Here is an 8,464-nt window from a genome sequence, read left to right as displayed (position 1 = left end):
CTGGATACTTTAAACACATTTGTGCAATGCTCTGTGGTGCTGAAACAGAACTCGAGCCACTTGTTAATCACCCACACACCAGGACCAAACTGCTCTGAGCAGTGAGTGCTCCACAGCAGAGCTCCTGCCCTCTGCAGAACTGTTCTGCAGCAAAACTGAATTCGTGGCAAGAAATAACAAAAATCAGCGGTGATTATCCAAGCCTGTAGGTAACATCCTCTTGGAACACCTCTGGGCACTGTAGCAGGATGAGGGACTGCAGTGAGTCGAAGCCTCTCTGGTTTAGGCTGTCTGAGCTCACTCAGTCTCCCTGGGTGTTTCTATCAGCACCAAAAACGTGGCACATGCCCACTAAAATCTGTGAGCACTGACTGAAATAGGTAAATTTTGTCCTTAGTAGATTTTTGTTCATTTTAGTAATGAGATTATTTTCTAAAAAATATTGTAAACAGTAATTTAACAAATCAAACCCATGAGTGAACCAAAGAGAGATCCCATAAAATTTTCTTTGGGCTTTGTACATCTCTGCACAGGAGCTGGGTGTCACCTTTTGTCTTCCCTTAGGAGCCCCGCTCCTTCCCTGAGCACCAGCAGCGCTGTGGGAGCGCTAATTGGGAACCGTAATTGGTTCCGGCTGCCTTTGGGAAGGTTTGCAGGGACCACCCTCTCTCCCGTCTCGTCTTTCCCACCGTCTGCTCGCGGCTGAGCCCGGAGCAGCCCCCGGCCGGATAATCCCCCGTGGCAGAGGAATTCAGGGATGGTCTGTGGGATTTCTGTATCAGCACAGGGAGGCTCCGCGCCCGCGGGTGACCTCGATGCTCTCGCAGGTCTCTCTCGCCCCTGATGAGTTCTGCAGGTCCTGCAGTCCCCACCCTGCAGCTCCTCGGGGGTGGGTTGAGTGGGAAAAGGCACTGGGAGTGCTCTACAGACACCTCGGTGACACCCAGTGCCGGGGCTGCTTTGGACGCTGGCAGGGACATCCCGCTGGGACATCCCGCTGGCTCCTTCCCAGAGCCCCCGGGCACCGCTGCACCCGGCTGGCTCCCAGCCCTGTCCCCGGTCCCAGCGGCTGCCACGGGCCTGGAGCTGCGCAAGGGAAGGTCCGAGCCAGCAGCATCTGGTTTGGACACAAACCCGCCCCTCCAGACCGGGCTGTTCGGAGCGGGGAGGAGCAGAGAGGCGCAGGGAGTGGCCGGGGGGGTTGCCCCAAACCTTTCCTTTCCCTTGGGTGGGAGAGGAAATCCCTGCGGGTTCCGCATGTGGAGCCTCGGTTTTAGAGAGAGGGGGACACAGACGGGGAAGCGCCGGCTCCGTCCGACCCCCCGCGCTCCCCAGGCCCGTCCCGCCGCTCCTCCGCAGGGCACCGCGTCCCTCCGTGCCCCCTGCTCCGATCCTGCCTCGGAGCAGGGCACGGCCATGAGGGAACGGGAGGAGCAGCCCGAGACTGCCGCACGCACTGGCGGCAGGGAAGGAAGCTCTGCTCTGTCCTGACTGCACCAATTCCTTGGCGAGGTCAGCGTGGCTCTGGCTCAGCACCTCCCGGGTGACGAAGGCAGGGGACAGTGACGGGGACAGCCCGGGCAGGTCGCGCCCCTTCCCGAGAGAGCCGCTCCGGGCTGCTGAGCACAGACCCTGCCCGGCCCAGCTGCTCCCCGAGGCTCCGCAGCCCCTCAGGAGCTCTTGGCTGCCAGGACCCGGCCGGGTGGCTCCATGGAGCGAGGGCACGTCCTTCCCTCGGGGGTGGCTCTGCCCCTGCTCCTCCGGGATGTCCCTCAGGAGCGAAGCTCTGCCCCAGAGCCGAGCCCTGGAGCCGCCTGAGCGCGGCCACCGCCGGGTGCTGCTCCCAGAACCCCGTGGGCACGGGCGATGCTCTGCCCCTAAATCCCATCTCGGGACACATAATCCTGACTTCACACTTTTTCCCAGACAATATCTTTCCATATAATCTTAATGATTCCTCCTGCAATAACAAATAGGCAGCCCTGAGAATAACTTCACACTTAATTGCTTGTGCCAAGAATCTCACCACTTGGCCCTTCTCTGGGTGTTTTCCCTCCAATCCATCTGCACAAACAGAAGTGGGCCAGTTCTGTGCCTCAGGAATGAGGAGATAAAAAGGCAATAATTTATTTTTCCACCAAAGCTAGAAGTATTTTATAGAATTTGCTAAAGTTTTTGTTTCAGGAAATTTCATCATGTCTCCAGGAAAAAAAATGCCTAATTGGCCTCAGATTTTCTAACTCCCTTTTCATTTTTGTAACATGAGGAGGTCTAGGTCATCTCAAGGTCACTGCAGTTAGTGTTGCTTTAGTGCACCTCTGTGGATACCTCGTTTCTGCAGCAGTTTTTCCTTGAAAAACAGCCCCAGCCTGCTGCTGTAACAGCCACTTTCCTTGGCAACCAGTTGCATTCCTTCAGCATATGGAAATATTTTTTAAAACACATAACATATAGGGCTGCTTGTAGGTGAAATTCTCCAACAGAAATGGAGCAAATGCTTCTAAGCCCTTTGAATGGTGCTATTAAAAAAAAAAAAAAAAAAACAAAAAACAACCTTTTAAGAGAAAGCTGCCATTTCCCATTATGTGCACTGGGATCTTGATGTCAAAATAAAATGCTGGTGGTTATCAAATTAATAAAAATGTTTTGCTTGGGAAAAATTTAATTTTGCCACCCTCCCAAGGCTTCCTGGTGTGTTGCCATGTTGGTTTACATGGCTTCAGGTGGTGAGGTCATTCCAGACTGGCTTAGCTTGATTTTTTTGGTGGTAAAGCTGTGGATTCCAAATCTTTTGTTTTAGAAAAACTCGTTATGTGGTATCTTGAAAATGTAACAAATGCTGAGTCTGCATCTGCTGGAGAAACAGTTTAAAAGTGTTTGTGCCTGAATGACCAGATTTTTCTGAACAGGTAAGGCCAAAAAAGAGAGGAGGCACCATCACAGAATCCCAGTATGGTTTGGGTTGGAAGGGACATTAAAGCTCATCCAGCTGAGCTGGATCCATGCCCTGAGTTACTGCTCAAGGTTTTCCTTTGGAGGGACCAGTCCAGGCTGGAATTACTGAGCGTTTCAACAGCAGATTTAAAGCAAATCTGATGCTTTCTACTTGTGCCCCCACATTGCCTCCATCTGAGTTGGTCCCTTTGTGCTGCTGCTGTCAAAACCTGGCAAAATTTTGCAAATTCACCCAGGAAAAGCCCAAATACAAATGAAAACTGGAGGGCAAGCCTGGGCAGGTGTGTAGAGGGAAAAGCTCCTGGTTCTTGATCCTTTACACAACAGAGTATTTTAAATTTGCTGAAGAAGGGAAAATTGCCTGGATCTGAGGGGGAGATAAACAGAGAGGATGGAGCAGTGAGATCCTCAGGGATCTGCCACAGCCCTGGTGCAGCTTCCCAAGCCTTGGGAGGGCTCAGGGAAACAGGGAGCAGCTCCCAGAGCTGGGCAGACCCACAGGGCTCACACAGCTGGGCCAGCTGTGGCATCTGCCAAGTTCTTGGTGGCAGCTCCTGGCCTGCCAGGCTGGGATAGGACCCCAGAACTCGGTGATGTCACATCCAGGAAATTAATTACAAGCAGGACTTGGAAAAAGTTGTTGTGGAAGTGGTTGTGCTCCCATATGAGAATTTTTTTTTTCAGGCAAACACGTGCTTCAGCAGAGTGCTGGGCTGCACCCTGGGGCTGAGGGATGTCTGTGTTTGTTGGTTAAAACAAAGGGAGATCCTGTGCTGTAGCTGGAGTCTCCTGCTGGGGGTTCCTGGTTCTCTGCTCTGACCTTGCAGCCCCTCTGGCACAGGGTGGGCTGTGCCTGTGCCTGTTCATCCTGAAAAAACCATTGTCCTTTCACTAGCAGCTCCCTCATTTCTGTGGGAGGAAGCGTGCCCATGCCAGGGACACCTTCCACCATCCCAAGCCTCAGTGTCCAGCCCCGGCCTTGGGCACTGCCAGGGATCCAGGGGCAGCCACAGCTGCTCTGGGCACCCTGTGCCAGGGCCTGCCCACCCTCATGGGGGAATTTCTTCCACAAAAATCTCAACCAACTCTCTTTCAGTTTGAACCCGTTCCCCCTCGTCCTGTCACTCCAGTTGCTGATGAATTGTCCCTCTCCAGGTTCCCTGCAGCCCCTTCAGACCCTGGCAGGGGCTGTGAGGTCTCCACACAACCTTCCCATTTTCCAGTCCTCACACCCAGCTGGATTTTTGGTGAGCACAGCACAGTTTGTTTGCACCTCCTGCTTCATCCTGAACACGTTTTGCCATATTAGGCAAATAATAGAACTGGAAAATACACCAGTAAGAAATCCCACGTTTTTTTCTGTGGCTGATTTCCTACAAACACTCATTTCTAGGAGTCTGCTGGCCAGAACTGGCTGAATACCCCAGCCCAGTGAGCTTCCTTCTTAGAGTGCAGGTGAATTATTTGCCATGACTTGCCCTTGGCTATTTTCTGAGGGTGATTAATGAAGTACCTTGGGTGCTCTTCTCTTGTTTTGCTTTTTCTCTCCATGACCGGAGAACTGAAACAAGAGCAGTGAAATGAGGAAATTCAAGTTGCCACTTGGACTTCCAGCAGGGATTCCAGAGCCAGCACACATTCATGTGAGAGCTGGCGAGACTCACTCCTTGCACTGCCTCTGTGACCTCCTGGCAGCTCCTCAGCCCACTGCTGAGTGTTTAACTTGTCCCCTGTGACACAGCCCAAACATGCTGGGCCATGCTCCCTCCCAGCTCCTGCAGGCACAACAGGCATCCAGAAGATCTTCTTTTTTAAGGAAAATCAACACTTTCAGGAACCTCATGGACTGGACGTGTGTCCTTTTCCTCAGCCAGGGCTGTCGTGTGGTGTGAGGAGAGCACAGAATTCCTGTGGGCCACAGGACCAGGGGTCGAGGGCAATGGCAACACAAACCCAAGGCAAGCTTTAATTCAGCTTATTCTGAGACGGTTCCTGGTCACCTGTGCCACAGCAGGGCTTTCTTTCTCCATCGATGAGAAGAGCTCAGCGCAAATCCAGCCCCATTCCCAATAACCCAACCCCAGAGGCAGCAGGGTTGGCCGGGATGTGTCTGGGCTGGAGCTGGGAATTCTCCTCAGCTGAACCCCTCAGCCACACAGGGCTGGTGCTGCCCTGGCCCAGCCCTGCCCTGCCCAGGGAAGAGCTGGGCACCGCTGGGGACAGGTTTGAACTGGAATGGAAGGCAGTGCCCCCAAACCCAGGTCAGGTTTCAGGGGCAGTGGCCAGTGCAGCAGTTTAAAGCCCAGCTCTCAGCAGGTTGCAGGGCTACAGAGAGGCCATGGTAGATATGGAAATACTTACCTTTTTCAGACCTGGCAATGAGTTCCATACCATCCCTTTGTGATTTCAGGGCTGGGGGAGAATGTAGAGCTGCACTAGCTCCTGTCCCAGCTCCAGGCAGGGAGGAGCTGAGCTGTGTCTGCTGTTCACACACAGCAGAGGAGCAGGTGGGTTCTGGACTCACACGTCCACAAAAATGGCATTTTGGTGCCACAAAGGGCTGACACAGCTCCTGTGAAAAGCCTGGGCTGAACCTGGGCTGGAATGCCAGAGCCAGGTTGCACATGGAAATGGGGTGTGGAAGCCAGACCCAAAGGAATGGATATGGGGGATCTTACAGCCCAGGCTGCATCCCTGTCCCAGGTGGAGACTTGGATCTGCACAGAGCCACTGCAACATTTCACCTGTGGGAGCTGATTCTGCACCTGTTTGGTTAAAAACCATCAGCAATGCCCTTCCTGAGCCTTCTCTGTGCTGCTTCCCTTCCTGCAAAACAAACAGGAACTGGGCTAGGGGAGTGTTCTCGTGGCAGTTCTACACAGAACAAAAATGCACATACGACCTGGCATCTGCTTCTTTTCCCCAATAAACTGCAAAATCAACACACACAAATATGTTTATGTGAACGGGCCAGAAAAACAGCTGGTTCATCAAAGCAAAGGGGCACGCTTGGCTCTGCTGGGCCAGCGTTCAGCAGGCTCCCATGTATTTATAAAGTGAGAAAGTGGAGCATATTTGAACATGCAGGTGTATAAATATTCCTGCCAGACCTGCTGGAGTGTTTGAAGTCTCCCTGAAGCCGCTGCTCTGACTCACCCCTTCCCAGGGAGTGCTGCCCTGGGGGGAGCTGCTCTGCCAGCCTGGAGCTGGCCCCTCTGGGGGCACTGCCCCGTGCCCAGAAGAACCCCAGCTCTGTGCCCAGCACAGCCCCAGCTCTGTGCCCAGGAGAGCCCCAGCTCTGTGCCCAGCACAGCCCCAGCCCCGTGCCCAGGACAGCCCCAGCTCTGTGCCCAGCACAGCCCCAGCTCTGTGCCCAACACAGCCCCAGCCCCGTGCCCAGGAGAGCCCCAGCTCTGTGCCCAGCACAGCCCCTGCCCCATGCCCGGGACAGCCCCAGCTCTGTGCCCAGGACAGCCCCAGCTCTGTGCCCAGCACAGCCCCAGCCCCGTGCCCAGGACAGCCCCAGCACCGTGCCCAGGACACCCCAGCTCTGTGCCCAACACAGCCCTAGCCCCGTGCCCAGGACAGCCCCAGCTCTGTGCCCAGCACAGCCCCAGCCCCGTGCCCAGGAGAGCCCCAGCTCTGTGCCCAGGAGAGCCCCAGCCCCGTGCCCAGGACAGCCCCAGCACCGTGCCCAGCACAGCCCCAGCTCTGTGCCCAACACAGCCCTAGCCCCGTGCCCAGGAGAGCCCCAGCTCTGTGCCCAGGAGAGCCCCAGCTCTGTGCCCAACACAGCCCCAGCCCCATGCCCAGGAGAGCCCCAGCTCTGTGCCCAGCACAGCCCCAGCCCCGTGCCCAGGAGAGCCCCAGCTCTGTGCCCAGCACAGCCCCAGCCCCGTGCCCAGGACAGCCCCAGCTCTGTGCCCAGGAGAGCCCCAGCCCCGTGCCCAGGAGAGCCCCAGCTCTGTGCCCAGCACAGCCCCAGCCCCGTGCCCAGCACAGCCCCAGCTCTGTGCCCAACACAGCCCCAGCCCCGTGCCCAGGAGAGCCCCAGCTCTGTGCCCAGGAGAGCCCCAGCTCTGTGCCCAGCACAGCCCCAGCCCCGTGCCCAGTACAGCCCCAGCTCTGTGCCCAGGACAGCCCCAGCTCTGTGCCCAGGAGAGCCCCAGCCCCGTGCCCAGCACAGCCCCAGCCCCGTGCCCAGGACAGCCCCAGCTCTGTGCCCAGCACAGCCCCAGCCCCGTGCCCAGGAGAGCCCCAGCTCTGTGCCCAGCACAGCCCCAGCTCTGTGCCCAGGAGAGCCCCAGCTCTGTGCCCAGCACAGCCCCAGCCCCGTGCCCAGGACAGCCCCAGCTCTGTGCCCAGGAGAGCCCCAGCTCTGTGCCCAGCACAGCCCCAGCCCCGTGCCCAGGACAGCCCCAGCTCTGTGCCCAGCACAGCCCCAGCCCCGTGCCCAGGAGAGCCCCAGCTCTGTGCCCAGCACAGCCCCAGCTCTGTGCCCAGGACAGCCCCAGCTCTGTGCCCAGCACAGCCCCAGCTCTGTGCCCAGGAGAGCCCCAGGTCTGTGCCCAGCACAGCCCCAGCTCTGTGCCCAGGAGAGCCCCAGCTCTGTGCCCAGCACAGCCCCAGCCCCGTGCCCAGGACAGCCCCAGCTCTGTGCCCAGCACAGCCCCAGCCCCGTGCCCAGGAGAGCCCCAGCTCTGTGCCCAACACAGCCCCAGCCCCGTGCCCAGGAGAGCCCCAGCTCTGTGCCCAGGAGAGCCCCAGCTCTGTGCCCAGGAGAGCCCCAGCCCCGTGCCCGGGACAGCCCGAGCTCTGTGCCCAGGACAGCCCCAGCTCTGTGCCCAGGAGAGCCCCAGCCCCGTGCCCAGGACAGCCCCAGCTCTGTGCCCAGCACAGCCCCAGCTCTGTGCCCAGGAGAGCCCCAGCTCTGTGCCCAACACAGCCCCAGCCCCGTGCCCAGGAGAGCCCCAGCTCTGTGCCCAGCACAGCCCCAGCCCCATGCCCGGGACAGCCCCAGCTCTGTGCCCAGGACAGCCCCAGCTCTGTGCCCAGGAGAGCCCCAGCCCCGTGCCCAGGACAGCCCCAGCTCTGTGCCCAGCACAGCCCCAGCCCCGTGCCCAGGACAGCCCCAGCTCTGTGCCCAGGACAGCCCCAGCCCCGTGCCCAGGACAGCCCCAGCTCTGTGCCCAGCACAGCCCCAGCCCCGTGCCCAGGACAGCCCCATCTCAGTGCCCAGCACAGCCCTAGCCCCGTGCCCAGGAGAGCCCCAGCTCTGTGCCCAGGAGAGCCCCAGCCCCGTGCCCAGGACAGCCCCAGCCCCGTGCCCAGCACAGCCCCAGCCCCGTGCCCGGGACAGCCCGAGCTCTGTGCCCAGGACAGCCCCAGCTCTGTGCCCAGGAGAGCCCCAGCCCCGTGCCCAGGACAGCCCCAGCTCTGTGCCCAGCACAGCCCCAGCTCTGTGCCCAGGAGAGCCCCAGCTCTGTGCCCAACACAGCCCCAGCCCCGT

Source organism: Vidua macroura, chromosome 15 (assembly GCF_024509145.1).
Source record: "Vidua macroura isolate BioBank_ID:100142 chromosome 15, ASM2450914v1, whole genome shotgun sequence".
In the NCBI taxonomy this organism is placed as follows: domain Eukaryota; kingdom Metazoa; phylum Chordata; class Aves; order Passeriformes; family Viduidae; genus Vidua; species Vidua macroura.
The sequence above is the reverse complement of the archived record's forward strand: the minus strand, read 5'-3'. Positions refer to the sequence as shown.